At 49.4% G+C, this 27,323-nt stretch overlaps 32 non-coding genes across 32 annotated transcripts; all 32 read left to right on the plus strand.

Moving 5' to 3' along the window:
• Positions 1–307: 307 nt before the first annotated feature.
• trnak-cuu (transfer RNA lysine (anticodon CUU)) lies at positions 308–380 on the plus strand. Its single transcript has one exon. It is a non-coding gene; the product is annotated as a tRNA-Lys (tRNA).
• A 126-nt stretch (positions 381–506) lies between these two features.
• On the plus strand, positions 507–580 carry trnan-guu (transfer RNA asparagine (anticodon GUU)). The gene has a single exon. It is a non-coding gene; the product is annotated as a tRNA-Asn (tRNA).
• Positions 581–1,936: 1,356 nt separating this feature from the next.
• trnak-cuu (transfer RNA lysine (anticodon CUU)) lies at positions 1,937–2,009 on the plus strand. The gene has a single exon. It is a non-coding gene; the product is annotated as a tRNA-Lys (tRNA).
• A 126-nt stretch (positions 2,010–2,135) lies between these two features.
• Positions 2,136–2,209, plus strand: trnan-guu (transfer RNA asparagine (anticodon GUU)). The gene has a single exon. It is a non-coding gene; the product is annotated as a tRNA-Asn (tRNA).
• A 1,356-nt stretch (positions 2,210–3,565) lies between these two features.
• Positions 3,566–3,638, plus strand: trnak-cuu (transfer RNA lysine (anticodon CUU)). The gene has a single exon. It is a non-coding gene; the product is annotated as a tRNA-Lys (tRNA).
• Positions 3,639–3,764: 126 nt separating this feature from the next.
• trnan-guu (transfer RNA asparagine (anticodon GUU)) lies at positions 3,765–3,838 on the plus strand. The gene has a single exon. It is a non-coding gene; the product is annotated as a tRNA-Asn (tRNA).
• Positions 3,839–5,608: 1,770 nt separating this feature from the next.
• Positions 5,609–5,681, plus strand: trnak-cuu (transfer RNA lysine (anticodon CUU)). The gene has a single exon. It is a non-coding gene; the product is annotated as a tRNA-Lys (tRNA).
• Positions 5,682–5,807: 126 nt separating this feature from the next.
• On the plus strand, positions 5,808–5,881 carry trnan-guu (transfer RNA asparagine (anticodon GUU)). The gene has a single exon. It is a non-coding gene; the product is annotated as a tRNA-Asn (tRNA).
• A 1,356-nt stretch (positions 5,882–7,237) lies between these two features.
• On the plus strand, positions 7,238–7,310 carry trnak-cuu (transfer RNA lysine (anticodon CUU)). Its single transcript has one exon. It is a non-coding gene; the product is annotated as a tRNA-Lys (tRNA).
• Positions 7,311–7,436: 126 nt separating this feature from the next.
• Positions 7,437–7,510, plus strand: trnan-guu (transfer RNA asparagine (anticodon GUU)). The gene has a single exon. It is a non-coding gene; the product is annotated as a tRNA-Asn (tRNA).
• Positions 7,511–9,280: 1,770 nt separating this feature from the next.
• Positions 9,281–9,353, plus strand: trnak-cuu (transfer RNA lysine (anticodon CUU)). The gene has a single exon. It is a non-coding gene; the product is annotated as a tRNA-Lys (tRNA).
• Positions 9,354–9,479: 126 nt separating this feature from the next.
• trnan-guu (transfer RNA asparagine (anticodon GUU)) lies at positions 9,480–9,553 on the plus strand. Its single transcript has one exon. It is a non-coding gene; the product is annotated as a tRNA-Asn (tRNA).
• A 1,356-nt stretch (positions 9,554–10,909) lies between these two features.
• Positions 10,910–10,982, plus strand: trnak-cuu (transfer RNA lysine (anticodon CUU)). Its single transcript has one exon. It is a non-coding gene; the product is annotated as a tRNA-Lys (tRNA).
• A 126-nt stretch (positions 10,983–11,108) lies between these two features.
• trnan-guu (transfer RNA asparagine (anticodon GUU)) lies at positions 11,109–11,182 on the plus strand. The gene has a single exon. It is a non-coding gene; the product is annotated as a tRNA-Asn (tRNA).
• A 645-nt stretch (positions 11,183–11,827) lies between these two features.
• On the plus strand, positions 11,828–11,900 carry trnak-cuu (transfer RNA lysine (anticodon CUU)). The gene has a single exon. It is a non-coding gene; the product is annotated as a tRNA-Lys (tRNA).
• Positions 11,901–12,026: 126 nt separating this feature from the next.
• On the plus strand, positions 12,027–12,100 carry trnan-guu (transfer RNA asparagine (anticodon GUU)). The gene has a single exon. It is a non-coding gene; the product is annotated as a tRNA-Asn (tRNA).
• A 1,358-nt stretch (positions 12,101–13,458) lies between these two features.
• trnak-cuu (transfer RNA lysine (anticodon CUU)) lies at positions 13,459–13,531 on the plus strand. The gene has a single exon. It is a non-coding gene; the product is annotated as a tRNA-Lys (tRNA).
• A 126-nt stretch (positions 13,532–13,657) lies between these two features.
• trnan-guu (transfer RNA asparagine (anticodon GUU)) lies at positions 13,658–13,731 on the plus strand. Its single transcript has one exon. It is a non-coding gene; the product is annotated as a tRNA-Asn (tRNA).
• A 1,194-nt stretch (positions 13,732–14,925) lies between these two features.
• Positions 14,926–14,998, plus strand: trnak-cuu (transfer RNA lysine (anticodon CUU)). Its single transcript has one exon. It is a non-coding gene; the product is annotated as a tRNA-Lys (tRNA).
• A 126-nt stretch (positions 14,999–15,124) lies between these two features.
• Positions 15,125–15,198, plus strand: trnan-guu (transfer RNA asparagine (anticodon GUU)). The gene has a single exon. It is a non-coding gene; the product is annotated as a tRNA-Asn (tRNA).
• A 1,209-nt stretch (positions 15,199–16,407) lies between these two features.
• Positions 16,408–16,480, plus strand: trnak-cuu (transfer RNA lysine (anticodon CUU)). Its single transcript has one exon. It is a non-coding gene; the product is annotated as a tRNA-Lys (tRNA).
• A 115-nt stretch (positions 16,481–16,595) lies between these two features.
• Positions 16,596–16,669, plus strand: trnan-guu (transfer RNA asparagine (anticodon GUU)). Its single transcript has one exon. It is a non-coding gene; the product is annotated as a tRNA-Asn (tRNA).
• A 1,356-nt stretch (positions 16,670–18,025) lies between these two features.
• trnak-cuu (transfer RNA lysine (anticodon CUU)) lies at positions 18,026–18,098 on the plus strand. The gene has a single exon. It is a non-coding gene; the product is annotated as a tRNA-Lys (tRNA).
• A 126-nt stretch (positions 18,099–18,224) lies between these two features.
• trnan-guu (transfer RNA asparagine (anticodon GUU)) lies at positions 18,225–18,298 on the plus strand. The gene has a single exon. It is a non-coding gene; the product is annotated as a tRNA-Asn (tRNA).
• Positions 18,299–19,655: 1,357 nt separating this feature from the next.
• trnak-cuu (transfer RNA lysine (anticodon CUU)) lies at positions 19,656–19,728 on the plus strand. Its single transcript has one exon. It is a non-coding gene; the product is annotated as a tRNA-Lys (tRNA).
• A 127-nt stretch (positions 19,729–19,855) lies between these two features.
• Positions 19,856–19,929, plus strand: trnan-guu (transfer RNA asparagine (anticodon GUU)). The gene has a single exon. It is a non-coding gene; the product is annotated as a tRNA-Asn (tRNA).
• Positions 19,930–21,699: 1,770 nt separating this feature from the next.
• On the plus strand, positions 21,700–21,772 carry trnak-cuu (transfer RNA lysine (anticodon CUU)). Its single transcript has one exon. It is a non-coding gene; the product is annotated as a tRNA-Lys (tRNA).
• Positions 21,773–21,898: 126 nt separating this feature from the next.
• Positions 21,899–21,972, plus strand: trnan-guu (transfer RNA asparagine (anticodon GUU)). The gene has a single exon. It is a non-coding gene; the product is annotated as a tRNA-Asn (tRNA).
• Positions 21,973–23,328: 1,356 nt separating this feature from the next.
• Positions 23,329–23,401, plus strand: trnak-cuu (transfer RNA lysine (anticodon CUU)). Its single transcript has one exon. It is a non-coding gene; the product is annotated as a tRNA-Lys (tRNA).
• Positions 23,402–23,527: 126 nt separating this feature from the next.
• Positions 23,528–23,601, plus strand: trnan-guu (transfer RNA asparagine (anticodon GUU)). The gene has a single exon. It is a non-coding gene; the product is annotated as a tRNA-Asn (tRNA).
• A 1,770-nt stretch (positions 23,602–25,371) lies between these two features.
• On the plus strand, positions 25,372–25,444 carry trnak-cuu (transfer RNA lysine (anticodon CUU)). Its single transcript has one exon. It is a non-coding gene; the product is annotated as a tRNA-Lys (tRNA).
• Positions 25,445–25,570: 126 nt separating this feature from the next.
• Positions 25,571–25,644, plus strand: trnan-guu (transfer RNA asparagine (anticodon GUU)). The gene has a single exon. It is a non-coding gene; the product is annotated as a tRNA-Asn (tRNA).
• The last annotated feature ends 1,679 nt before the right edge of the window (positions 25,645–27,323 follow it).

The raw sequence follows: 27,323 nt of genomic DNA on the forward strand, positions 1-27,323 counted from the left end.
GGATTCGTTCTCATAAAGAGGGCACCGGTAACTTGTAACCTATCAGGCTCTCAGGCATCAGGTCAATCGATTCGGCATAGGATTATATGTGCTAGCGTTTTTGCTTCCGTTTGGAGGTTGTGTCCCTCCAACTCTTTGTTGTATGACTCACTTTTGCCTTTGGATATTTGGAGAAGGTTGCCTTCGGTAACCGCTCTCTCACTCGACAGACCGAAACGGAACTGTGCGAAATGTGAGGCTCCCTTTCACGGGCGCAATTTAGGCACAGATAATGGCCGCGACCAGCCCGAAGCAGGTCACCGCAGTTGCCCGGCTAGCTCAGTCGGTAGAGCATGAGACTCTTAATCTCAGGGTCGTGGGTTCGAGCCCCACGTTGGGCGCATCTATTAGCCCTCTCTCTTCCCAACGGGGTCTCGGTTTCCAGCGTGGAAAGCGAGTCCACCATTGCCGGAAAAGTCCAGGTCTGCTTTTTTTTATAAACTGACCCATGGACTGGCTGGCCGTAGGTCTCTGTGGCGCAATCGGACAGCGCGTTCGGCTGTTAACCGAAAGGTTGGTGGTTCGAGCCCACCCAGGGACGAATGGTGTTTTTCGTTGACGTCCGGCCATGCAACCACCAACACTGCTGCAGAATTTAGCACACGTGTGTCCACTAACACATCCGTGTCATTTCGGACGCATGACACGACGTTTCTTGGCCCCTTTTAGCGTTTACAGCTTGGTCAGTTGCTTTGTGTTCAGAGAAGACAGCGGGTGTTGTGAAAGTTTACATCAGCTTATGTTTGCTGTGGCGCGTGGATGGAATACTCATGTTTTGTTCCTGGTGGTGGAGGCCTGTGTTCCAGAGAGGTCCTGCTCAAAACTCCTTTTAAAACACCATCGAGCATCCGTAATAACTTCCGACATTGATCGAACGTGGATTTTGTTCTCATAAGGAGGGCACCGGTAACTTGTAACCTATCAGGCTCTCAGGCATGAGGTCAATCGATTCGGCATAGGCCTATATGTACTAGCGTTTTTGATTCCGGTTGGAGGTTGTGTCCCTCCAACTCTTTGTTGTATGACTCACTTTTATCTTTGGATATTTGGAGAAGTTTGCCTTCGGTAACCGCTCTCTCACTCGACAGACCGAAACGGGGGGACGAATGGTGTTTTTCGTTGACGTCCTGCCATGCAACCACCAACACAGCTGCAGAATTTAGCACACGTGTGTCCACTAACACATCCGTGTCATTTCGGACGCATGAAACGACGTTTCTTGGCCCTTTTAGCGTTTACAGCTTGGTCAGTTGCTTTGTGTTCAAAGAAGACAGCGGGTGTTGTGAAAGTTTACATCAGCTTATGTTTGCTGTGGCGCGTGGATGGAATGCTCATGTTTTGTTCCGGGTGGTGGAGGCCTGTGTTCCAGAGAGGTCCTGCTCAAAACTCCTTTTAAAACACCATCGAGCATCCGTCTTAACTTCCGACATTGATCGAACGTGGATTCGTTCTCATAAAGAGGGCACCGGTAACTTGTAACCTATCAGGCTCTCAGGCATCAGGTCAATCGATTCGGCATAGGATTATATGTGCTAGCGTTTTTGCTTCCGTTTGGAGGTTGTGTCCCTCCAACTCTTTGTTGTATGACTCACTTTTGCCTTTGGATATTTGGAGAAGATTGCCTTCGGTAACCGCTCTCTCACTCGACAGACCGAAACGGAACTTTAGCTCCAGGTTGTGCATATTATTGGCCTGCTCTACTGGGTCAAATTGTATCCCCCAACAACAGATATGGCTCAAACAAACAAAGTACACTCTAAGCCTACCTCTAGGCTTAACCCTGACTTTACCCGCAAGAGGCTATGCCAAGCCTGTGCGAAATGTGAGGCTCCCTTTCACGGGCGCAATTTAGGCACAGATAATGGCCGCGACCAGCCCGAAGCAGGTCACCTTAGTTGCCCGGCTAGCTCAGTCGGTAGAGCATGAGACTCTTAATCTCAGGGTCGTGGGTTCGAGCCCCACGTTGGGCGCATCTATTAGCCCTCTCTCTTCCCAATGGGGTCTCGGTTTCCAGCGTGGAAAGCGAGTCCACCATTGCCGGAAAAGTCCAGGTCTGCTTTTTTTTATAAGCTGACCCATGGACTGGCTGGCCGTAGGTCTCTGTGGCGCAATCGGACAGCGCGTTCGGCTGTTAACCGAAAGGTTGGTGGTTCGAGCCCACCCAGGGACGAATGGTGTTTTTCGTTGACGTCCGGCCATGCAACCACCAACACAGCTGCAGAATTTAGCACACGTGTGTCCACTAACACATCCGTGTCATTTCGGACGCATGACACGACGTTTCTTGGCCCCTTTTAGCGTTTACAGCTTGGTCAGTTGCTTTGTGTTCAGAGAAGACAGCGGGTGTTGTGAAAGTTTACATCAGCTTATGTTTGCTGTGGCGCGTGGATGGAATACTCATGTTTTGTTCCTGGTGGTGGAGGCCTGTGTTCCAGAGAGGTCCTGCTCAAAACTCCTTTTAAAACACCATCGAGCATCCGTAATAACTTCCGACATTGATCGAACGTGGATTTTGTTCTCATAAGGAGGGCACCGGTAACTTGTAACCTATCAGGCTCTCAGGCATGAGGTCAATCGATTCGGCATAGGCCTATATGTACTAGCGTTTTTGATTCCGGTTGGAGGTTGTGTCCCTCCAACTCTTTGTTGTATGACTCACTTTTATCTTTGGATATTTGGAGAAGTTTGCCTTCGGTAACCGCTCTCTCACTCGACAGACCGAAACGGGGGGACGAATGGTGTTTTTCGTTGACGTCCTGCCATGCAACCACCAACACAGCTGCAGAATTTAGCACACGTGTGTCCACTAACACATCCGTGTCATTTCGGACGCATGAAACGACGTTTCTTGGCCCTTTTAGCGTTTACAGCTTGGTCAGTTGCTTTGTTTTCAAAGAAGACAGCGGGTGTTGTGAAAGTTTACATCAGCTTATGTTTGCTGTGGCGCGTGGATGGAATGCTCATGTTTTGTTCCGGGTGGTGGAGGCCTGTGTTCCAGAGAGGTCCTGCTCAAAACTCATTTTAAAACACCATCGAGCATCCGTCTTAACTTCCGACATTGATCGAACGTGGATTCGTTCTCATAAAGAGGGCACCGGTAACTTGTAACCTATCAGGCTCTCAGGCATCAGGTCAATCGATTCGGCATAGGATTATATGTGCTAGCGTTTTTGCTTCCGTTTGGAGGTTGTGTCCCTCCAACTCTTTGTTGTATGACTCACTTTTGCCTTTGGATATTTGGAGAAGGTTGCCTTCGGTAACCGCTCTCTCACTCGACAGACCGAAACGGAACTTTAGCTCCGGGTTGTGCATATTATTGGCCTGCTCTACTGGGTCAAATTGTATCCCCCAACAACAGATATGGCTCAAACAAACAAAGTACACTCTAAGCCTACCTCTAGGCTTAACCCTGACTTTACCCGCAAGAGGCTATGCCAAGCCTGTGCGAAATGTGAGGCTCCCTTTCACGGGCGCAATTTAGGCACAGATAATGGCCGCGACCAGCCCGAAGCAGGTCACCTTAGTTGCCCGGCTAGCTCAGTCGGTAGAGCATGAGACTCTTAATCTCAGGGTCGTGGGTTCGAGCCCCACGTTGGGCGCATCTATTAGCCCTCTCTCTTCCCAATGGGGTCTCGGTTTCCAGCGTGGAAAGCGAGTCCACCATTGCCGGAAAAGTCCAGGTCTGCTTTTTTTTATAAGCTGACCCATGGACTGGCTGGCCGTAGGTCTCTGTGGCGCAATCGGACAGCGCGTTCGGCTGTTAACCGAAAGGTTGGTGGTTCGAGCCCACCCAGGGACGAATGGTGTTTTTCGTTGACGTCCGGCCATGCAACCACCAACACAGCTGCAGAATTTAGCACACGTGTGTCCACTAACACATCCGTGTCATTTCGGACGCATGACACGACGTTTCTTGGCCCCTTTTAGCGTTTACAGCTTGGTCAGTTGCTTTGTGTTCAGAGAAGACAGCGGGTGTTGTGAAAGTTTACATCAGCTTATGTTTGCTGTGGCGCGTGGATGGAATACTCATGTTTTGTTCCTGGTGGTGGAGGCCTGTGTTCCAGAGAGGTCCTGCTCAAAACTCCTTTTAAAACACCATCGAGCATCCGTAATAACTTCCGACATTGATCGAACGTGGATTTTGTTCTCATAAGGAGGGCACCGGTAACTTGTAACCTATCAGGCTCTCAGGCATGAGGTCAATCGATTCGGCATAGGCCTATATGTACTAGCGTTTTTGATTCCGGTTGGAGGTTGTGTCCCTCCAACTCTTTGTTGTATGACTCACTTTTATCTTTGGATATTTGGAGAAGTTTGCCTTCGGTAACCGCTCTCTCACTCGACAGACCGAAACGGGGGGACGAATGGTGTTTTTCGTTGACGTCCTGCCATGCAACCACCAACACAGCTGCAGAATTTAGCACACGTGTGTCCACTAACACATCCGTGTCATTTCGGACGCATGAAACGACGTTTCTTGGCCCTTTTAGCGTTTACAGCTTGGTCAGTTGCTTTGTGTTCAAAGAAGACAGCGGGTGTTGTGAAAGTTTACATCAGCTTATGTTTGCTGTGGCGCGTGGATGGAATGCTCATGTTTTGTTCCGGGTGGTGGAGGCCTGTGTTCCAGAGAGGTCCTGCTCAAAACTCCTTTTAAAACACCATCTAGCATCCGTCTTAACTTCCGACATTGATCGAACGTGGATTCGTTCTCATAAAGAGGGCACCGGTAACTTGTAACCTATCAGGCTCTCAGGCATCAGGTCAATCGATTCGGCATAGGATTATATGTGCTAGCGTTTTTGCTTCCGTTTGGAGGTTGTGTCCCTCCAACTCTTTGTTGTATGACTCACTTTTGCCTTTGGATATTTGGAGAAGGTTGACTTCGGTAACCGCTCTCTCACTCGACAGACCGAAACGGGGGGACGAATGGTGTTTTTCGTTGACGTCCTGCCATGCAACCACCAACACAGCTGCAGAATTTAGCACACGTGTGTCCACTAACACATCCGTGTCATTTCGGACGCATGAAACGACGTTTCTTGGCCCTTTTAGCGTTTACAGCTTGGTCAGTTGCTTTGTGTTCAAAGAAGACAGCGGGTGTTGTGAAAGTTTACATCAGCTTATGTTTGCTGTGGCGCGTGGATGGAATGCTCATGTTTTGTTCCGGGTGGTGGAGGCCTGTGTTCCAGAGAGGTCCTGCTCAAAACTCCTTTTAAAACACCATCGAGCATCCGTAATAACTTCCGACATTGATCGAACGTGGATTTCGTTCTCATAAAGAGGGCACCGGTAACTTGTAACCTATCAGGCTCTCAGGCATCAGGTCAATCGATTCGGCATAGGATTATATGTGCTAGCGTTTTTGCTTCCGTTTGGAGGTTGTGTCCCTCCAACTCTTTGTTGTATGACTCACTTTTGCCTTTGGATATTTGGAGAAGGTTGCCTTCGGTAACCGCTCTCTCACTCGACAGACCGAAACGGAACTGTGCGAAATGTGAGGCTCCCTTTCACGGGCGCAATTTAGGCACAGATAATGGCCGCGACCAGCCCGAAGCAGGTCACCTTAGTTGCCCGGCTAGCTCAGTCGGTAGAGCATGAGACTCTTAATCTCAGGGTCGTGGGTTCGAGCCCCACGTTGGGCGCATCTATTAGCCCTCTCTCTTCCCAATGGGGTCTCGGTTTCCAGCGTGGAAAGCGAGTCCACCATTGCCGGAAAAGTCCAGGTCTGCTTTTTTTTATAAGCTGACCCATGGACTGGCTGGCCGTAGGTCTCTGTGGCGCAATTGGACAGCGCGTTCGGCTGTTAACCGAAAGGTTGGTGGTTCGAGCCCACCCAGGGACGAATGGTGTTTTTCGTTGACGTCCGGCCATGCAACCACCAACACAGCTGCAGAATTTAGCACACGTGTGTCCACTAACACATCCGTGTCATTTCGGACGCATGACACGACGTTTCTTGGCCCCTTTTAGCGTTTACAGCTTGGTCAGTTGCTTTGTGTTCAGAGAAGACAGCGGGTGTTGTGAAAGTTTACATCAGCTTATGTTTGCTGTGGCGCGTGGATGGAATACTCATGTTTTGTTCCTGGTGGTGGAGGCCTGTGTTCCAGAGAGGTCCTGCTCAAAACTCCTTTTAAAACACCATCGAGCATCCGTAATAACTTCCGACATTGATCGAACGTGGATTTTGTTCTCATAAGGAGGGCACCGGTAACTTGTAACCTATCAGGCTCTCAGGCATGAGGTCAATCGATTCGGCATAGGCCTATATGTACTAGCGTTTTTGATTCCGGTTGGAGGTTGTGTCCCTCCAACTCTTTGTTGTATGACTCACTTTTATCTTTGGATATTTGGAGAAGTTTGCCTTCGGTAACCGCTCTCTCACTCGACAGACCGAAACGGGGGGACGAATGGTGTTTTTCGTTGACGTCCTGCCATGCAACCACCAACACAGCTGCAGAATTTAGCACACGTGTGTCCACTAACACATCCGTGTCATTTCGGACGCATGAAACGACGTTTCTTGGCCCTTTTAGCGTTTACAGCTTGGTCAGTTGCTTTGTGTTCAAAGAAGACAGCGGGTGTTGTGAAAGTTTACATCAGCTTATGTTTGCTGTGGCGCGTGGATGGAATGCTCATGTTTTGTTCCGGGTGGTGGAGGCCTGTGTTCCAGAGAGGTCCTGCTCAAAACTCCTTTTAAAACACCATCGAGCATCCGTCTTAACTTCCGACATTGATCGAACGTGGATTCGTTCTCATAAAGAGGGCACCGGTAACTTGTAACCTATCAGGCTCTCAGGCATCAGGTCAATCGATTCGGCATAGGATTATATGTGCTAGCGTTTTTGCTTCCGTTTGGAGGTTGTGTCCCTCCAACTCTTTGTTGTATGACTCACTTTTGCCTTTGGATATTTGGAGAAGGTTGCCTTCGGTAACCGCTCTCTCACTCGACAGACCGAAACGGAACTTTAGCTCCGGGTTGTGCATATTATTGGCCTGCTCTACTGGGTCAAATTGTATCCCCCAACAACAGATATGGCTCAAACAAACAAAGTACACTCTAAGCCTACCTCTAGGCTTAACCCTGACTTTACCCGCAAGAGGCTATGCCAAGCCTGTGCGAAATGTGAGGCTCCCTTTCACGGGCGCAATTTAGGCACAGATAATGGCCGCGACCAGCCCGAAGCAGGTCAGCTTAGTTGCCCGGCTAGCTCAGTCGGTAGAGCATGAGACTCTTAATCTCAGGGTCGTGGGTTCGAGCCCCACGTTGGGCGCATCTATTAGCCCTCTCTCTTCCCAACGGGGTCTCGGTTTCCAGCGTGGAAAGCGAGTCCACCATTGCCGGAAAAGTCCAGGTCTGCTTTTTTTTATAAGCTGACCCATGGACTGGCTGGCCGTAGGTCTCTGTGGCGCAATCGCACAGCGCGTTCGGCTGTTAACCGAAAGGTTGGTGGTTCGAGCCCACCCAGGGACGAATGGTGTTTTTCGTTGACGTCCGGCCATGCAACCACCAACACAGCTGCAGAATTTAGCACACGTGTGTCCACTAACACATCCGTGTCATTTCGGACGCATGACACGACGTTTCTTGGCCCCTTTTAGCGTTTACAGCTTGGTCAGTTGATTTGTGTTCAGAGAAGACAGCGGGTGTTGTGAAAGTTTACATCAGCTTATGTTTGCTGTGGCGCGTGGATGGAATACTCATGTTTTGTTCCTGGTGGTGGAGGCCTGTGTTCCAGAGAGGTCCTGCTCAACACTCCTTTTAAAACACCATCGAGCATCCGTAATAACTTCCGACATTGATCGAACGTGGATTTTGTTCTCATAAGGAGGGCACCGGTAACTTGTAACCTATCAAGCTCTCAGGCATGAGGTCAATCGATTCGGCATAGGCCTATATGTACTAGCGTTTTTGATTCCGGTTGGAGGTTGTGTCCCTCCAACTCTTTGTTGTATGACTCACTTTTATCTTTGGATATTTGGAGAAGTTTGCCTTCGGTAACCGCTCTCTCACTCGACAGACCGAAACGGGGGGACGAATGGTGTTTTTCGTTGACGTCCTGCCATGCAACCACCAACACAGCTGCAGAATTTAGCACACGTGTGTCCACTAACACATCCGTGTCATTTCGGACGCATGAAACGACGTTTCTTGGCCCTTTTAGCGTTTACAGCTTGGTCAGTTGCTTTGTGTTCAAAGAAGACAGCGGGTGTTGTGAAAGTTTACATCAGCTTATGTTTGCTGTGGCGCGTGGATGGAATGCTCATGTTTTGTTCCGGGTGGTGGAGGCCTGTGTTCCAGAGAGGTCCTGCTCAAAACTCCTTTTAAAACACCATCGAGCATCCGTCTTAACTTCCGACATTGATCGAACGTGGATTCGTTCTCATAAAGAGGGCACCGGTAACTTGTAACCTATCAGGCTCTCAGGCATCAGGTCAATCGATTCGGCATAGGATTATATGTGCTAGCGTTTTTGCTTCCGTTTGGAGGTTGTGTCCCTCCAACTCTTTGTTGTATGACTCACTTTTGCCTTTGGATATTTGGAGAAGGTTGACTTCGGTAACCGCTCTCTCACTCGACAGACCGAAACGGGGGGACGAATGGTGTTTTTCGTTGACGTCCTGCCATGCAACCACCAACACAGCTGCAGAATTTAGCACACGTGTGTCCACTAACACATCCGTGTCATTTCGGACGCATGAAACGACGTTTCTTGGCCCTTTTAGCGTTTACAGCTTGGTCAGTTGCTTTGTGTTCAAAGAAGACAGCGGGTGTTGTGAAAGTTTACATCAGCTTATGTTTGCTGTGGCGCGTGGATGGAATGCTCATGTTTTGTTCCGGGTGGTGGAGGCCTGTGTTCCAGAGAGGTCCTGCTCAAAACTCCTTTTAAAACACCATCGAGCATCCGTAATAACTTCCGACATTGATCGAACGTGGATTTCGTTCTCATAAAGAGGGCACCGGTAACTTGTAACCTATCAGGCTCTCAGGCATCAGGTCAATCGATTCGGCATAGGATTATATGTGCTAGCGTTTTTGCTTCCGTTTGGAGGTTGTGTCCCTCCAACTCTTTGTTGTATGACTCACTTTTGCCTTTGGATATTTGGAGAAGGTTGCCTTCGGTAACCGCTCTCTCACTCGACAGACCGAAACGGAACTGTGCGAAATGTGAGGCTCCCTTTCACGGGCGCAATTTAGGCACAGATAATGGCCGCGACCAGCCCGAAGCAGGTCACCGCAGTTGCCCGGCTAGCTCAGTCGGTAGAGCATGAGACTCTTAATCTCAGGGTCGTGGGTTCGAGCCCCACGTTGGGCGCATCTATTAGCCCTCTCTCTTCCCAACGGGGTCTCGGTTTCCAGCGTGGAAAGCGAGTCCACCATTGCCGGAAAAGTCCAGGTCTGCTTTTTTTTATAAACTGACCCATGGACTGGCTGGCCGTAGGTCTCTGTGGCGCAATCGGACAGCGCGTTCGGCTGTTAACCGAAAGGTTGGTGGTTCGAGCCCACCCAGGAACGAATGGTGTTTTTCGTTGACGTCCGGCCATGCAACCACCAACACTGCTGCAGAATTTAGCACACGTGTGTCCACTAACACATCCGTGTCATTTCGGACGCATGACACGACGTTTCTTGGCCCCTTTTAGCGTTTACAGCTTGGTCAGTTGCTTTGTGTTCAGAGAAGACAGCGGGTGTTGTGAAAGTTTACATCAGCTTATGTTTGCTGTGGCGCGTGGATGGAATACTCATGTTTTGTTCCTGGTGGTGGAGGCCTGTGTTCCAGAGAGGTCCTGCTCAAAACTCCTTTTAAAACACCATCGAGCATCCGTATTAACTTCCGACATTGATCGAACATGGATTTTGTTCTCATAAGGAGGGCACCGGTAACTTGTAACCTATCAGGCTCTCAGGCATGAGGTCAATCGATTCGGCATAGGCCTATATGTACTAGCGTTTTTGATTCCGGTTGGAGGTTGTGTCCCTCCAACTCTTTGTTGTATGACTCACTTTTATCTTTGGATATTTGGAGAAGTTTGCCTTCGGTAACCGCTCTCTCACTCGACAGACCGAAACGGGGGGACGAATGGTGTTTTTCGTTGACGTCCTGCCATGCAACCACCAACACAGCTGCAGAATTTAGCACACGTATGTCCACTAACACATCCGTGTCATTTCGGACGCATGAAACGACGTTTCTTGGCCCTTTTAGCGTTTACAGCTTGGTCAGTTGCTTTGTGTTCAAAGAAGACAGCGGGTGTTGTGAAAGTTTACATCAGCTTATGTTTGCTGTGGCGCGTGGATGGAATGCTCATGTTTTGTTCCGGGTGGTGGAGGCCTGTGTTCCAGAGAGGTCCTGCTCAAAACTCCTTTTAAAACACCATCGAGCATCCGTCTTAACTTCCGACATTGATCGAACGTGGATTCGTTCTCATAAAGAGGGCACCGGTAACTTGTAACCTATCAGGCTCTCAGGCATCAGGTCAATCGATTCGGCATAGGATTATATGTGCTAGCGTTTTTGCTTCCGTTTGGAGGTTGTGTCCCTCCAACTCTTTGTTGTATGACTCACTTTTGCCTTTGGATATTTGGAGAAGGTTGCCTTCGGTAACCGCTCTCTCACTCGACAGACCGAAACGGAACTTTAGCTCCGGGTTGTGCATATTATTGGCCTGCTCTACTGGGTCAAATTGTATCCCCCAACAACAGATATGGCTCAAACAAACAAAGTACACTCTAAGCCTACCTCTAGGCTTAACCCTGACTTTACCCGCAAGAGGCTATGCCAAGCCTGTGCGAAATGTGAGGCTCCCTTTCACGGGCGCAATTTAGGCACAGATAATGGCCGCGACCAGCCCGAAGCAGGTCACCTTAGTTGCCCGGCTAGCTCAGTCGGTAGAGCATGAGACTCTTAATCTCAGGGTCGTGGGTTCGAGCCCCACGTTGGGCGCATCTATTAGCCCTCTCTCTTCCCAACGGGGTCTCGGTTTCCAGCGTCGAAAGCGAGTCCACCATTGCCGGAAAAGTCCAGGTCTGCTTTTTTTTATAAGCTGACCCATGGACTGGCTGGCCGTAGGTCTCTGTGGCGCAATCGGACAGCGCGTTCGGCTGTTAACCGAAAGGTTGGTGGTTCGAGCCCACCCAGGGACGAATGGTGTTTTTCGTTGACGTCCGGCCATGCAACCACCAACACAGCTGCAGAATTTAGCACACGTGTGTCCACTAACACATCCGTGTCATTTCGGACGCATGACACGACGTTTCTTGGCCCCTTTTAGCGTTTACAGCTTGGTCAGTTGCTTTGTGTTCAGAGAAGACAGCGGGTGTTGTGAAAGTTTACATCAGCTTATGTTTGCTGTGGCGCGTGGATGGAATACTCATGTTTTGTTCCTGGTGGTGGAGGCCTGTGTTCCAGAGAGGTCCTGCTCAAAACTCCTTTTAAAACACCATCGAGCATCCGTAATAACTTCCGACATTGATCGAACGTGGATTTTGTTCTCATAAGGAGGGCACCGGTAACTTGTAACCTATCAGGCTCTCAGGCATGAGGTCAATCGATTCGGCATAGGCCTATATGTACTAGCGTTTTTGATTCCGGTTGGAGGTTGTGTCCCTCCAACTCTTTGTTGTATGACTCACTTTTATCTTTGGATATTTGGAGAAGGTTGCCTTCGGTAACCGCTCTCTCACTCGACAGACCGAAACGGAACTGTGCGAAATGTGAGGCTCCCTTTCACGGGCGCAATTTAGGCACAGATAATCGCCGCGACCAGCCCGAAGCAGGTCACCGCAGTTGCCCGGCTAGCTCAGTCGGTAGAGCATGAGACTCTTAATCTCAGGGTCGTGGGTTCGAGCCCCACGTTGGGCGCATCTATTAGCCCTCTCTCTTCCCAACGGGGTCTCGGTTTCCAACGTGGAAACCGAGTCCACCATTGCCGGAAAAGTCCAGGTCTGCTTTTTTTTATAAGCTGACCCATGGACTGGCTGGCCGTAGATCTCTGTGGCGCAATCGGACAGCGCGTTCGGCTGTTAACCGAAAGGTTGGTGGTTCGAGCCCACCCAGGGACGAATGGTGTTTTTCGTTGACGTCTGGCCATGCAACCACCAACACAGCTGCAGAATTTAGCACACGTGTGTCCACTAACACATCCGTGTCATTTCGGACGCATGACACGATGTTTCTTGGCCCATTTTAGCGTTTACAGCTTGGTCAGTTGCTTTGTGTCCAGAGAAGACAGCGGGTGTTGTGAAAGTTTACATCAGCTTATGTTTGCTGTGGCGCGTGGATGGAATACTCATGTTTTGTTCCTGGTGGTGGAGGCCTGTGTTCCAGAGTCGTCCTGCTCAAAACTCCTTTTAAAACACCATCGAGCATCCGTAATAACTTCCGACATTGATCGAACGTGGATTTTGTTCTCATAAGGAGGGCACCGGTAACTTGTAACCTATCAGGCTCTCAGGCATGAGGTCAATCGATTCGGCATAGGCCTATATGTACTAGCGTTTTTGATTCCGGTTGGAGGTTGTGTCCCTCCAACTCTTTGTTGTATGACTCACTTTTATCTTTGGATATTTGGAGAAGTTTGCCTTCGGTAACCGCTCTCTCACTCGACAGACCGAAACAGGGGGGAGGAATGGTGTTTTTCGTTGACGTCCTGCCATGCAACCACCAACACAGCTGCAGAATTTAGCACACGTGTGTCCACTAACACATCCGTGTCATTTCGGACGCATGAAACGACGTTTCTTGGCCCTTTTAGCGTTTACAGCTTGGTCAGTTGCTTTGTGTTCAAAGAAGACAGCGGGTGTTGTGAAAGTTTACATCAGCTTATGTTTGCTGTGGCGCGTGGATGGAATGCTCATGTTTTGTTCCGGGTGGTGGAGGCCTGTGTTCCAGAGAGGTCCTGCTCAAAACTCCTTTTAAAACACCATCGAGCATCCGTCATAACTTCCGACATTGATCGAATGTGGATTTCGTTCTCATAAAGAGGGCACCGGTAACTTGTAACCTATCAGGCTCTCAGGCATCAGGTCAATCGATTCGGCATAGGATTATATGTGCTAGCGTTTTTGCTTCCGTTTGGAGGTTGTGTCCCTCCAACTCTTTGTTGTATGACTCACTTTTGCCTTTGGATATTTGGAGAAGGTTGCCTTCGGTAACCGCTCTCTCACTCGACAGACCGAAACGGAACTTTAGCTCCGGGTTGTGCATATTATTGGCCTGCTCTACTGGGTCAAATTGTATCCCCCAACAACAGATATGGCTCAAACAAACAAAGTACACTCTAAGCCTACCTCTAGGCTTAACCCTGACTTTACCCGCAAGAGGCTATGCCAAGCCTGTGCGAAATGTGAGGCTCCCTTTCACGGGCGCAATTTAGGCACAGATAATGGCCGCGACCAGCCCGAAGCAGGTCACCTTAGTTGCCCGGCTAGCTCAGTCGGTAGAGCATGAGACTCTTAATCTCAGGGTCGTGGGTTCGAGCCCCACGTTGGGCGCATCTATTAGCCCTCTCTCTTCCCAACGGGGTCTCGTTTTCCAGCGTGGAAAGCGAGTCCACCATTGCCGGAAAAGTCCAGGTCTGCTTTTTTTTATAAGCTGACCCATGGACTGGCTGGCCGTAGGTCTCTGTGGTGCAATCGGACAGCGCGTTCGGCTGTTAACCGAAAGGTTGGTGGTTCGAGCCCACCCAGGGACGAATGGTGTTTTTCGTTGACGTCCGGCCATGCAACCACCAACACAGCTGCAGAATTTAGCACACGTGTGTCCACTAACACATCCGTGTCATTTCGGACGCATGACACGACGTTTCTTGGCCCCTTTTAGCGTTTACAGCTTGGTCAGTTGCTTTGTGTTCAGAGAAGACAGCGGGTGTTGTGAAAGTTTACATCAGCTTATGTTTGCTGTGGCGCGTGGATGGAATACTCATGTTTTGTTCCTGGTGGTGGAGGCCTGTGTTCCAGAGAGGTCCTGCTCAAAACTCCTTTTAAAACACCATCGAGCATCCGTAATAACTTCCGACATTGATCGAACGTGGATTTTGTTCTCATAAGGAGGGCACCGGTAACTTGTAACCTATCAGGCTCTCAGGCATGAGGTCAATCGATTCGGCATAGGCCTATATGTACTAGCGTTTTTGATTCCGGTTGGAGGTTGTGTCCCTCCAACTCTTTGTTGTATAACTCACTTTTATCTTTGGATATTTGGAGAAGTTTGCCTTCGGTAACCGCTCTCTCACTCGACAGACCGAAACGGGGGGACGAATGGTGTTTTTCGTTGACGTCCTGCCATGCAACCACCAACACAGCTGCAGAATTTAGCACACGTGTGTCCACTAACACATACGTGTCATTTCGGACGCATGAAACGACGTTTCTTGGCCCTTTTAGCGTTTACAGCTTGGTCAGTTGCTTTGTGTTCAAAGAAGACAGCGGGTGTTGTGAAAGTTTACATCAGCTTATGTTTGCTGTGGCGCGTGGATGGAATGCTCATGTTTTGTTCCGGGTGGTGGAGGCCTGTGTTCCAGAGAGGTCCTGCTCAAAACTCCTTTTAAAACACCATCGAGCATCCGTAATAACTTCCGACATTGATCGAACGTGGATTTCGTTCTCATAAAGAGGGCACCGGTAACTTGTAACCTATCAGGCTCTCAGGCATCAGGTCAATCGATTCGGCATAGGATTATATGTGCTAGCGTTTTTGCTTCCGTTTGGAGGTTGTGTCCCTCCAACTCTTTGTTGTATGACTCACTTTTGCCTTTGGATATTTGGAGAAGGTTGCCTTCGGTAACCGCTCTCTCACATTAACTGTGCGAAATGTGAGGCTCCCTTTCACGGGCGCAATTTAGGCACAGATAATGGCCGCGACCAGCCCGAAGCAGGTCACCTTAGTTGCCCGGCTAGCTCAGTCGGTAGAGCATGAGACTCTTAATTTCAGGGTTGTGGGTTCGAGCCCCACGTTGGGCGCATCTATTAGCCCTCTCTCTTCCCAACGGGGTCTCGGTTTCCAGCGTGGAAAGCGAGTCCACCATTGCCGGAAAAGTCCAGGTCTGCTTTTTTTTATAAGCTGACCCATGGACTGGCTGGCCGTAGGTCTCTGTGGCGCAATCGGACAGCGCGTTCGGCTGTTAACCGAAAGGTTGGTGGTTCGAGCCCACCCAGGGACGAATGGTGTTTTTCGTTGACGTCCGGCCATGCAACCACCAACACAGCTGCAGAATTTAGCACACTTGTGTCCACTAACACATCCGTGTCATTTCGGACGCATGACACGATGTTTCTTGGCCCCTTTTAGCATTTACAGCTTGGTCAGTTGCTTTGTGTCCAGAGAAGACAGCGGGTGTTGTGAAAGTTTACATCAGCTTATGTTTGCTGTGGCGCGTGGATGGAATACTCATGTTTTGTTCCTGGTGGTGGAGGCCTGTGTTCCAGAGTCGTCCTGCTCAAAACTCCTTTTAAAACACCATCGAGCATCCGTAATAACTTCCGACATTGATCGAACGTGGATTTTGTTCTCATAAGGAGGGCACCGGTAACTTGTAACCTATCAGGCTCTCAGGCATGAGGTCAATCGATTCGGCATAGGCCTATATGTACTAGCGTTTTTGATTCCGGTTGGAGGTTGTGTCCCTCCAACTCTTTGTTGTATGACTCACTTTTATCTTTGGATATTTGGAGAAGGTTGCCTTCGGTAACCGCTCTCTCACTCGACAGACCGAAACAGGGGGGACGAATGGTGTTTTTCGTTGACGTCCTGCCATGCAACCACCAACACAGCTGCAGAATTTAGCACACGTGTGTTCACTAACACATCCGTGTCATTTCGGACGCATGAAACGACGTTTCTTGGCCCTTTTAGCGTTTACAGCTTGGTCAGTTGCTTTGTGTTCAAAGAAGACAGCGGGTGTTGTGAAAGTTTACATCAGCTTATGTTTGCTGTGGCGCGTGGATGGAATGCTCATGTTTTGTTCCGGGTGGTGGAGGCCTGTGTTCCAGAGAGGTCCTGCTCAAAACTCCTTTTAAAACACCATCGAGCATCCGTCATAACTTCCGACATTGATCGAACGTGGATTTCGTTCTCATAAAGAGGGCACCGGTAACTTGTAACCTATCAGGCTCTCAGGCATCAGGTCAATCGATTCGGCATAGGATTATATGTGCTAGCGTTTTTGCTTCCGTTTGGAGGTTGTGTCCCTCCAACTCTTTGTTGTATGACTCACTTTTGCCTTTGGATATTTGGAGAAGGTTGCCTTCGGTAACCGCTCTCTCACTCGACAGACCGAAACGGAACTGTGCGAAATGTGAGGCTCCCTTTCACGGGCGCAATTTAGGCACAGATAATGGCCGCGACCAGCCCGAAGCAGGTCACCGCAGTTGCCCGGCTAGCTCAGTCGGTAGAGCATGAGACTCTTAATCTCAGGGTCGTGGGTTCGAGCCCCACGTTGGGCGCATCTATTAGCCCTCTCTCTTCTCGGTTTCCAGCGTGGAAAGCGAGTCCACCATTGCCGGAAAAGTCCAGGTCTGCTTTTTTTTATAAACTGTCCCATGGACTGGCTGGCCGTAGGTCTCTGTGGCGCAATCGGACAGCGCGTTCGGCTGTTTACCGAAAGGTTGGTGGTTCGAGCCCACCCAGGGACGAATGGTGTTTTTCGTTGACGTCCGGCCATGCAACCACCAACACTGCTGCAGAATTTAGCACACGTGTGTCCACTAACACATCCGTGTCATTTCGGACGCATGACACGACGTTTCTTGGCCCCTTTTAGCGTTTACAGCTTGGTCAGTTGCTTTGTGTTCAGAGAAGACAGCGGGTGTTGTGAAAGTTTACATCAGCTTATGTTTGCTGTGGCGCGTGGATGGAATACTCATGTTTTGTTCCTGGTGGTGGAGGCCTGTGTTCCAGAGAGGTCCTGCTCAAAACTCCTTTTAAAACACCATCGAGCATCCGTAATAACTTCCGACATTGATCGAACGTGGATTTTGTTCTCATAAGGAGGGCACCGGTAACTTGTAACCTATCAGGCTCTCAGGCATGAGGTCAATCGATTCGGCATAGGCCTATATGTACTAGCGTTTTTGATTCCGGTTGGAGGTTGTGTCCCTCCAACTCTTTGTTGTATGACTCACTTTTATCTTTGGATATTTGGAGAAGTTTGCCTTCGGTAACCGCTCTCTCACTCGACAGACCGAAACGGGGGGACGAATGGTGTTTTTCGTTGACGTCCTGCCATGCAACCACCAACACAGCTGCAGAATTTAGCACACGTGTGTCCACTAACACATCCGTGTCATTTCGGACGCATGAAACGACGTTTCTTGGCCCTTTTAGCGTTTACAGCTTGGTCAGTTGCTTTGTGTTCAAAGAAGACAGCGGGTGTTGTGAAAGTTTACATCAGCTTATGTTTGCTGTGGCGCGTGGATGGAATGCTCATGTTTTGTTCCGGGTGGTGGAGGCCTGTGTTCCAGAGAGGTCCTGCTCAAAACTCCTTTTAAAACACCATCGAGCATCCGTCTTAACTTCCGACATTGATCGAACGTGGATTCGTTCTCATAAAGAGGGCACCGGTAACTTGTAACCTATCAGGCTCTCAGGCATCAGGTCAATCGATTCGGCATAGGATTATATGTGCTAGCGTTTTTGCTTCCGTTTGGAGGTTGTGTCCCTCCAACTCTTTGTTGTATGACTCACTTTTGCCTTTGGATATTTGGAGAAGATTGCCTTCGGTAACCGCTCTCTCACTCGACAGACCGAAACGGAACTTTAGCTCCAGGTTGTGCATATTATTGGCCTGCTCTACTGGGTCAAATTGTATCCCCCAACAACAGATATGGCTCAAACAAACAAAGTACACTCTAAGCCTACCTCTAGGCTTAACCCTGACTTTACCCGCAAGAGGCTATGCCAAGCCTGTGCGAAATGTGAGGCTCCCTTTCACGGGCGCAATTTAGGCACAGATAATGGCCGCGACCAGCCCGAAGCAGGTCACCTTAGTTGCCCGGCTAGCTCAGTCGGTAGACCATGAGACTCTTAATCTCAGGGTCGTGGGTTCGAGCCCCACGTTGGGCGCATCTATTAGCCCTCTCTCTTCCCAACGGGGTCTCGGTTTCCAGCGTGGAAAGCGAGTCCACCATTGCCGGAAAAGTCCAGGTCTGCTTTTTTTTATAAGCTGACCCATGGACTGGCTGGCCGTAGGTCTCTGTGGCGCAATCGGACAGCGCGTTCGGCTGTTAACCGAAAGGTTGGTGGTTCGAGCCCACCCAGGGACGAATGGTGTTTTTCGTTGACGTCCGGCCATGCAACCACCAACACAGCTGCAGAATTTAGCACACGTGTGTCCACTAACACATCCGTGTCATTTCGGACGCATGACACGACGTTTCTTGGCCCCTTTTAGCGTTTACAGCTTGGTCAGTTGCTTTGTGTTCAGAGAAGACAGCGGGTGTTGTGAAAGTTTACATCAGCTTATGTTTGCTGTGGCGCGTGGATGGAATACTCATGTTTTGTTCCTGGTGGTGGAGGCCTGTGTTCCAGAGAGGTCCTGCTCAAAACTCCTTTTAAAACACCATCGAGCATCCGTAATAACTTCCGACATTGATCGAACGTGGATTTTGTTCTCATAAGGAGGGCACCGGTAACTTGTAACCTATCAGGCTCTCAGGCATGAGGTCAATCGATTCGGCATAGGCCTATATGTACTAGCGTTTTTGATTCCGGTTGGAGGTTGTGTCCCTCCAACTCTTTGTTGTATAACTCACTTTTATCTTTGGATATTTGGAGAAGTTTGCCTTCGGTAACCGCTCTCTCACTCGACAGACCGAAACGGGGGGACGAATGGTGTTTTTCGTTGACGTCCTGCCATGCAACCACCAACACAGCTGCAGAATTTAGCACACGTGTGTCCACTAACACATACGTGTCATTTCGGACGCATGAAACGACGTTTCTTGGCCCTTTTAGCGTTTACAGCTTGGTCAGTTGATTTGTGTTCAAAGAAGACAGCGGGTGTTGTGAAAGTTTACATCAGCTTATGTTTGCTGTGGCGCGTGGATGGAATGCTCATGTTTTGTTCCGGGTGGTGGAGGCCTGTGTTCCAGAGAGGTCCTGCTCAAAACTCCTTTTAAAACACCATCGAGCATCCGTAATAACTTCCGACATTGATCGAACGTGGATTTCGTTCTCATAAAGAGGGCACCGGTAACTTGTAACCTATCAGGCTCTCAGGCATCAGGTCAATCGATTCGGCATAGGATTATATGTGCTAGCGTTTTTGCTTCCGTTTGGAGGTTGTGTCCCTCCAACTATTTGTTGTATGACTCACTTTTGCCTTTGGATATTTGGAGATGGTTGCCTTCGGTAACCGCTCTCTCACTCGACAGACCGAAACGGAACTTTAGCTCCGGGTTGTGCATATTATTGGCCTGCTCTACTGGGTCAAATTGTATCCCCCAACAACAGATATGGCTCAAACAAACAAAGTACACTCTAAGCCTACCTCTAGGCTTAACCCTGACTTTACCCGCAAGAGGCTATGCCAAGCCTGTGCGAAATGTGAGGCTCCCTTTCACGGGCGCAATTTAGGCACAGATAATGGCCGCGACCAGCCCGAAGCAGGTCAGCTTAGTTGCCCGGCTAGCTCAGTCGGTAGAGCATGAGACTCTTAATCTCAGGGTCGTGGGTTCGAGCCCCACGTTGGGCGCATCTATTAGCCCTCTCTCTTCCCAACGGGGTCTCGGTTTCCAGCGTGGAAAGCGAGTCCACCATTGCCGGAAAAGTCCAGGTCTGCTTTTTTTTTATAAGCTGACCCATGGACTGGCTGGCCGTAGGTCTCTGTGGCGCAATCGGACAGCGCGTTCGGCTGTTAACCGAAAGGTTGGTGGTTCGAGCCCACCCAGGGACGAATGGTGTTTTTCGTTGACGTCCGGCCATGCAACCACCAACACAGCTGCAGAATTTAGCACACGTGTGTCCACTAACACATCCGTGTCATTTTGGACGCATGACACGACGTTTCTTGGCCCCTTTTAGCGTTTACAGCTTGGTCAGTTGATTTGTGTTCAGAGAAGACAGCGGGTGTTGTGAAAGTTTACATCAGCTTATGTTTGCTGTGGCGCGTGGATGGAATACTCATGTTTTGTTCCTGGTGGTGGAGGCCTGTGTTCCAGAGAGGTCCTGCTCAAAACTCCTTTTAAAACACCATCGAGCATCCGTAATAACTTCCGACATTGATCGAACGTGGATTTTGTTCTCATAAGGAGGGCACCGGTAACTTGTAACCTATCAAGCTCTCAGGCATGAGGTCAATCGATTCGGCATAGGCCTATATGTACTAGCGTTTTTGATTCCGGTTGGAGGTTGTGTCCCTCCAACTCTTTGTTGTATGACTCACTTTTATCTTTGGATATTTGGAGAAGTTTGCCTTCGGTAACCGCTCTCTCACTCGACAGACCGAAACGGGGGGACGAATGGTGTTTTTCGTTGACGTCCTGCCATGCAACCACCAACACAGCTGCAGAATTTAGCACACGTGTGTCCACTAACACATCCGTGTCATTTCGGACGCATGAAACGACGTTTCTTGGCCCTTTTAGCGTTTACAGCTTGGTCAGTTGCTTTGTGTTCAAAGAAGACAGCGGGTGTTGTGAAAGTTTACATCAGCTTATGTTTGCTGTGGCGCGTGGATGGAATGCTCATGTTTTGTTCCGGGTGGTGGAGGCCTGTGTTCCAGAGAGGTCCTGCTCAAAACTCCTTTTAAAACACCATCGAGCATCCGTCTTAACTTCCGACATTGATCGAACGTGGATTCGTTCTCATAAAGAGGGCACCGGTAACTTGTAACCTATCAGGCTCTCAGGCATCAGGTCAATCGATTCGGCATAGGATTATATGTGCTAGCGTTTTTGCTTCCGTTTGGAGGTTGTGTCCCTCCAACTCTTTGTTGTATGACTCACTTTTGCCTTTGGATATTTGGAGAAGGTTGACTTCGGTAACCGCTCTCTCACTCGACAGACCGAAACGGGGGGACGAATGGTGTTTTTCGTTGACGTCCTGCCATGCAACCACCAACACAGCTGCAGAATTTAGCACACGTGTGTCCACTAACACATCCGTGTCATTTCGGACGCATGAAACGACGTTTCTTGGCCCTTTTAGCGTTTACAGCTTGGTCAGTTGCTTTGTGTTCAAAGAAGACAGCGGGTGTTGTGAAAGTTTACATCAGCTTATGTTTGCTGTGGCGCGTGGATGGAATGCTCATGTTTTGTTCCGGGTGGTGGAGGCCTGTGTTCCAGAGAGGTCCTGCTCAAAACTCCTTTTAAAACACCATCGAGCATCCGTAATAACTTCCGACATTGATCGAACGTGGATTTCGTTCTCATAAAGAGGGCACCGGTAACTTGTAACCTATCAGGCTCTCAGGCATCAGGTCAATCGATTCGGCATAGGATTATATGTGCTAGCGTTTTTGCTTCCGTTTGGAGGTTGTGTCCCTCCAACTCTTTGTTGTATGACTCACTTTTGCCTTTGGATATTTGGAGAAGGTTGCCTTCGGTAACCGCTCTCTCACTCGACAGACCGAAACGGAACTGTGCAAAATGTGAGGCTCCCTTTCACGGGCGCAATTTAGGCACAGATAATGGCCGCGACCAGCCCGAAACAGGTCACCTTAGTTGCCCGGCTAGCTCAGTCGGTAGAGCATGAGACTCTTAATCTCAGGGTCGTGGGTTCGAGCCCCACGTTGGGCGCATCTATTAGCCCTCTCTCTTCCCAATGGGGTCTCGGTTTCCAGCGTGGAAAGCGAGTCCACCATTGCCGGAAAAGTCCAGGTCTGCTTTTTTTTATAAGCTGACCCATGGACTGGCTGGCCGTAGGTCTCTGTGGCGCAATCGGACATCGCGTTCGGCTGTTAACCGAAAGGTTGGTGGTTCGAGCCCACCCAGGGACGAATGGTGTTTTTCGTTGACGTCCGGCCATGCAACCACCAACACAGCTGCAGAATTTAGCACACGTGTGTCCACTAACACATCCGTGTCATTTCGGACGCATGACACGACGTTTCTTGGCCCCTTTTAGCGTTTACAGCTTGGTCAGTTGCTTTGTGTTCAGAGAAGACAGCGGGTGTTGTGAAAGTTTACATCAGCTTATGTTTGCTGTGGCGCGTGGATGGAATACTCATGTTTTGTTCCTGGTGGTGGAGGCCTGTGTTCCAGAGAGGTCCTGCTCAAAACTCCTTTTAAAACACCATCGAGCATCCGTAATAACTTCCGACATTGATCGAACGTGGATTTTGTTCTCATAAGGAGGGCACCGGTAACTTGTAACCTATCAGGCTCTCAGGCATGAGGTCAATCGATTCGGCATAGGCCTATATGTACTAGCGTTTTTGATTCCGGTTGGAGGTTGTGTCCCTCCAACTCTTTGTTGTATGACTCACTTTTATCTTTGGATATTTGGAGAAGTTTGCCTTCGGTAACCGCTCTCTCACTCGACAGACCGAAACGGGGGGACGAATGGTGTTTTTCGTTGACGTCCTGCCATGCAACCACCAACACAGCTGCAGAATTTAGCACACGTGTGTCCACTAACACATCCGTGTCATTTCGGACGCATGAAACGACGTTTCTTGGCCCTTTTAGCGTTTACAGCTTGGTCAGTTGCTTTGTGTTCAAAGAAGACAGCGGGTGTTGTGAAAGTTTACATCAGCTTATGTTTGCTGTGGCGCGTGGATGGAATGCTCATGTTTTGTTCCGGGTGGTGGAGGCCTGTGTTCCAGAGAGGTCCTGCTCAAAACTCCTTTTAAAACACCATCGAGCATCCGTCTTAACTTCCGACATTGATCGAACGTGGATTCGTTCTCATAAAGAGGGCACCGGTAACTTGTAACCTATCAGGCTCTCAGGCATCAGGTCAATCGATTCGGCATAGGATTATATGTGCTAGCGTTTTTGCTTCCGTTTGGAGGTTGTGTCCCTCCAACTCTTTGTTGTATGACTCACTTTTGCCTTTGGATATTTGGAGAAGGTTGCCTTCGGTAACCGCTCTCTCACTCGACAGACCGAAACGGAACTTTAGCTCCGGGTTGTGCATATTATTGGCCTGCTCTACTGGGTCAAATTGTATCCCCCAACAACAGATATGGCTCAAACAAACAAAGTACACTCTAAGCCTACCTCTAGGCTTAACCCTGACTTTACCCGCAAGAGGCTATGCCAAGCCTGTGCGAAATGTGAGGCTCCCTTTCACGGGCGCAATTTAGGCACAGATAATGGCCGCGACCAGCCCGAAGCAGGTCAGCTTAGTTGCCCGGCTAGCTCAGTCGGTAGAGCATGAGACTCTTAATCTCAGGGTCGTGGGTTCGAGCCCCACGTTGGGCGCATCTATTAGCCCTCTCTCTTCCCAACGGGGTCTCGGTTTCCAGCGTGGAAAGCGAGTCCACCATTGCCGGAAAAGTCCAGGTCTGCTTTTTTTTATAAGCTGACCCATGGACTGGCTGGCCGTAGGTCTCTGTGGCGCAATCGGAGAGCGCGTTCGGCTGTTAACCGAAAGGTTGGTGGTTCGAGCCCACCCAGGGACGAATGGTGTTTTTCGTTGACGTCCGGCCATGCAACCACCAACACAGCTGCAGAATTTAGCACACGTGTGTCCACTAACACATCCGTGTCATTTCGGACGCATGACACGACGTTTCTTGGCCCCTTTTAGCGTTTACAGCTTGGTCAGTTGATTTGTGTTCAGAGAAGACAGCGGGTGTTGTGAAAGTTTACATCAGCTTATGTTTGCTGTGGCGCGTGGATGGAATACTCATGTTTTGTTCCTGGTGGTGGAGGCCTGTGTTCCAGAGAGGTCCTGCTCAAAACTCCTTTTAAAACACCATCGAGCATCCGTAATAACTTCCGACATTGATCGAACGTGGATTTTGTTCTCATAAGGAGGGCACCGGTAACTTGTAACCTATCAAGCTCTCAGGCATGAGGTCAATCGATTCGGCATAGGCCTATATGTACTAGCGTTTTTGATTCCGGTTGGAGGTTGTGTCCCTCCAACTCTTTGTTGTATGACTCACTTTTATCTTTGGATATTTGGAGAAGTTTGCCTTCGGTAACCGCTCTCTCACTCGACAGACCGAAACGGGGGGACGAATGGTGTTTTTCGTTGACGTCCTGCCATGCAACCACCAACACAGCTGCAGAATTTAGCACACGTGTGTCCACTAACACATCCGTGTCATTTCGGACGCATGAAACGACGTTTCTTGGCCCTTTTAGCGTTTACAGCTTGGTCAGTTGCTTTGTGTTCAAAGAAGACAGCGGGTGTTGTGAAAGTTTACATCAGCTTATGTTTGCTGTGGCGCGTGGATGGAATGCTCATGTTTTGTTCCGGGTGGTGGAGGCCTGTGTTCCAGAGAGGTCCTGCTCAAAACTCCTTTTAAAACACCATCGAGCATCCGTCTTAACTTCCGACATTGATCGAACGTGGATTCGTTCTCATAAAGAGGGCACCGGTAACTTGTAACCTATCAGGCTCTCAGGCATCAGGTCAATCGATTCGGCATAGGATTATATGTGCTAGCGTTTTTGCTTCCGTTTGGAGGTTGTGTCCCTCCAACTCTTTGTTGTATGACTCACTTTTGCCTTTGGATATTTGGAGAAGGTTGACTTCGGTAACCGCTCTCTCACTCGACAGACCGAAACGGGGGGACGAATGGTGTTTTTCGTTGACGTCCTGCCATGCAACCACCAACACAGCTGCAGAATTTAGCACACGTGTGTCCACTAACACATCCGTGTCATTTCGGACGCATGAAACGACGTTTCTTGGCCCTTTTAGCGTTTACAGCTTGGTCAGTTGCTTTGTGTTCAAAGAAGACAGCGGGTGTTGTGAAAGTTTACATCAGCTTATGTTTGCTGTGGCGCGTGGATGGAATGCTCATGTTTTGTTCCGGGTGGTGGAGGCCTGTGTTCCAGAGAGGTCCTGCTCAAAACTCCTTTTAAAACACCATCGAGCATCCGTAATAACTTCCGACATTGATCGAACGTGGATTTCGTTCTCATAAAGAGGGCACCGGTAACTTGTAACCTATCAGGCTCTCAGGCATCAGGTCAATCGATTCGGCATAGGATTATATGTGCTAGCGTTTTTGCTTCCGTTTGGAGGTTGTGTCCCTCCAACTCTTTGTTGTATGACTCACTTTTGCCTTTGGATATTTGGAGAAGGTTGCCTTCGGTAACCGCTCTCTCACTCGACAGACCGAAACGGAACTGTGCGAAATGTGAGGCTCCCTTTCACGGGCGCAATTTAGGCACAGATAATGGCCGCGACCAGCCCGAAGCAGGTCAGCTTAGTTGCCCGGCTAGCTCAGTCGGTAGAGCATGAGACTCTTAATCTCAGGGTCGTGGGTTCGAGCCCCACGTTGGGCGCATCTATTAGCCCTCTCTCTTCCCAACGGGGTCTCGGTTTCCAGCGTGGAAAGCGAGTCCACCATTGCCGGAAAAGTCCAGGTCTGCTTTTTTTTATAAGCTGACCCATGGACTGGCTGGCCGTAGGTCTCTGTGGCGCAATCGGAGAGCGCGTTCGGCTGTTAACCGAAAGGTTGGTGGTTCGAGCCCACCCAGGGACGAATGGTGTTTTTCGTTGACGTCCGGCCATGCAACCACCAACACAGCTGCAGAATTTAGCACACGTGTGTCCACTAACACATCCGTGTCATTTCGGACGCATGACACGACGTTTCTTGGCCCCTTTTAGCGTTTACAGCTTGGTCAGTTGATTTGTGTTCAGAGAAGACAGCGGGTGTTGTGAAAGTTTACATCAGCTTATGTTTGCTGTGGCGCGTGGATGGAATACTCATGTTTTGTTCCTGGTGGTGGAGGCCTGTGTTCCAGAGAGGTCCTGCTCAACACTCCTTTTAAAACACCATCGAGCATCCGTAATAACTTCCGACATTGATCGAACGTGGATTTTGTTCTCATAAGGAGGGCACCGGTAACTTGTAACCTATCAAGCTCTCAGGCATGAGGTCAATCGATTCGGCATAGGCCTATATGTACTAGCGTTTTTGATTCCGGTTGGAGGTTGTGTCCCTCCAACTCTTTGTTGTATGACTCACTTTTATCTTTGGATATTTGGAGAAGTTTGCCTTCGGTAACCGCTCTCTCACTCGACAGACCGAAACGGGGGGACGAATGGTGTTTTTCGTTGACGTCCTGCCATGCAACCACCAACACAGCTGCAGAATTTAGCACACGTGTGTCCACTAACACATCCGTGTCATTTCGGACGCATGAAACGACGTTTCTTGGCCCTTTTAGCGTTTACAGCTTGGTCAGTTGCTTTGTGTTCAAAGAAGACAGCGGGTGTTGTGAAAGTTTACATCAGCTTATGTTTGCTGTGGCGCGTGGATGGAATGCTCATGTTTTGTTCCGGGTGGTGGAGGCCTGTGTTCCAGAGAGGTCCTGCTCAAAACTCCTTTTAAAACACCATCGAGCATCCGTCTTAACTTCCGACATTGATCGAACGTGGATTCGTTCTCATAAAGAGGGCACCGGTAACTTGTAACCTATCAGGCTCTCAGGCATCAGGTCAATCGATTCGGCATAGGATTATATGTGCTAGCGTTTTTGCTTCCGTTTGGAGGTTGTGTCCCTCCAACTCTTTGTTGTATGACTCACTTTTGCCTTTGGATATTTGGAGAAGGTTGACTTCGGTAACCGCTCTCTCACTCGACAGACCGAAACGGGGGGACGAATGGTGTTTTTCGTTGACGTCCTGCCATGCAACCACCAACACAGCTGCAGAATTTAGCACACGTGTGTCCACTAACACATCCGTGTCATTTCGGACGCATGAAACGACGTTTCTTGGCCCTTTTAGCGTTTACAGCTTGGTCAGTTGCTTTGTGTTCAAAGAAGACAGCGGGTGTTGTGAAAGTTTACATCAGCTTATGTTTGCTGTGGCGCGTGGATGGAATGCTCATGTTTTGTTCCGGGTGGTGGAGGCCTGTGTTCCAGAGAGGAACAAACCAGGAACAAACACCATCGAGCATCCGTAATAACTTCCGACATTGATCGAACGTGGATTTCGTTCTCATAAAGAGGGCACCGGTAACTTGTAACCTATCAGGCTCTCAGGCATCAGGTCAATCGATTCGGCATAGGATTATATGTGCTAGCGTTTTTGCTTCCGTTTGGAGGTTGTGTCCCTCCAACTCTTTGTTGTATGACTCACTTTTGCCTTTGGATATTTGGAGAAGGTTGCCTTCGGTAACCGCTCTCTCACTCGACAGACCGAAACGGAACT

Source organism: Siphateles boraxobius, unplaced genomic scaffold, assembly GCF_051911475.1.
Source record: "Siphateles boraxobius isolate OS27281-9 unplaced genomic scaffold, OSU_SipBor_1 61, whole genome shotgun sequence".
NCBI classification, from domain to species: Eukaryota; Metazoa; Chordata; class Actinopteri; order Cypriniformes; family Leuciscidae; genus Siphateles; species Siphateles boraxobius.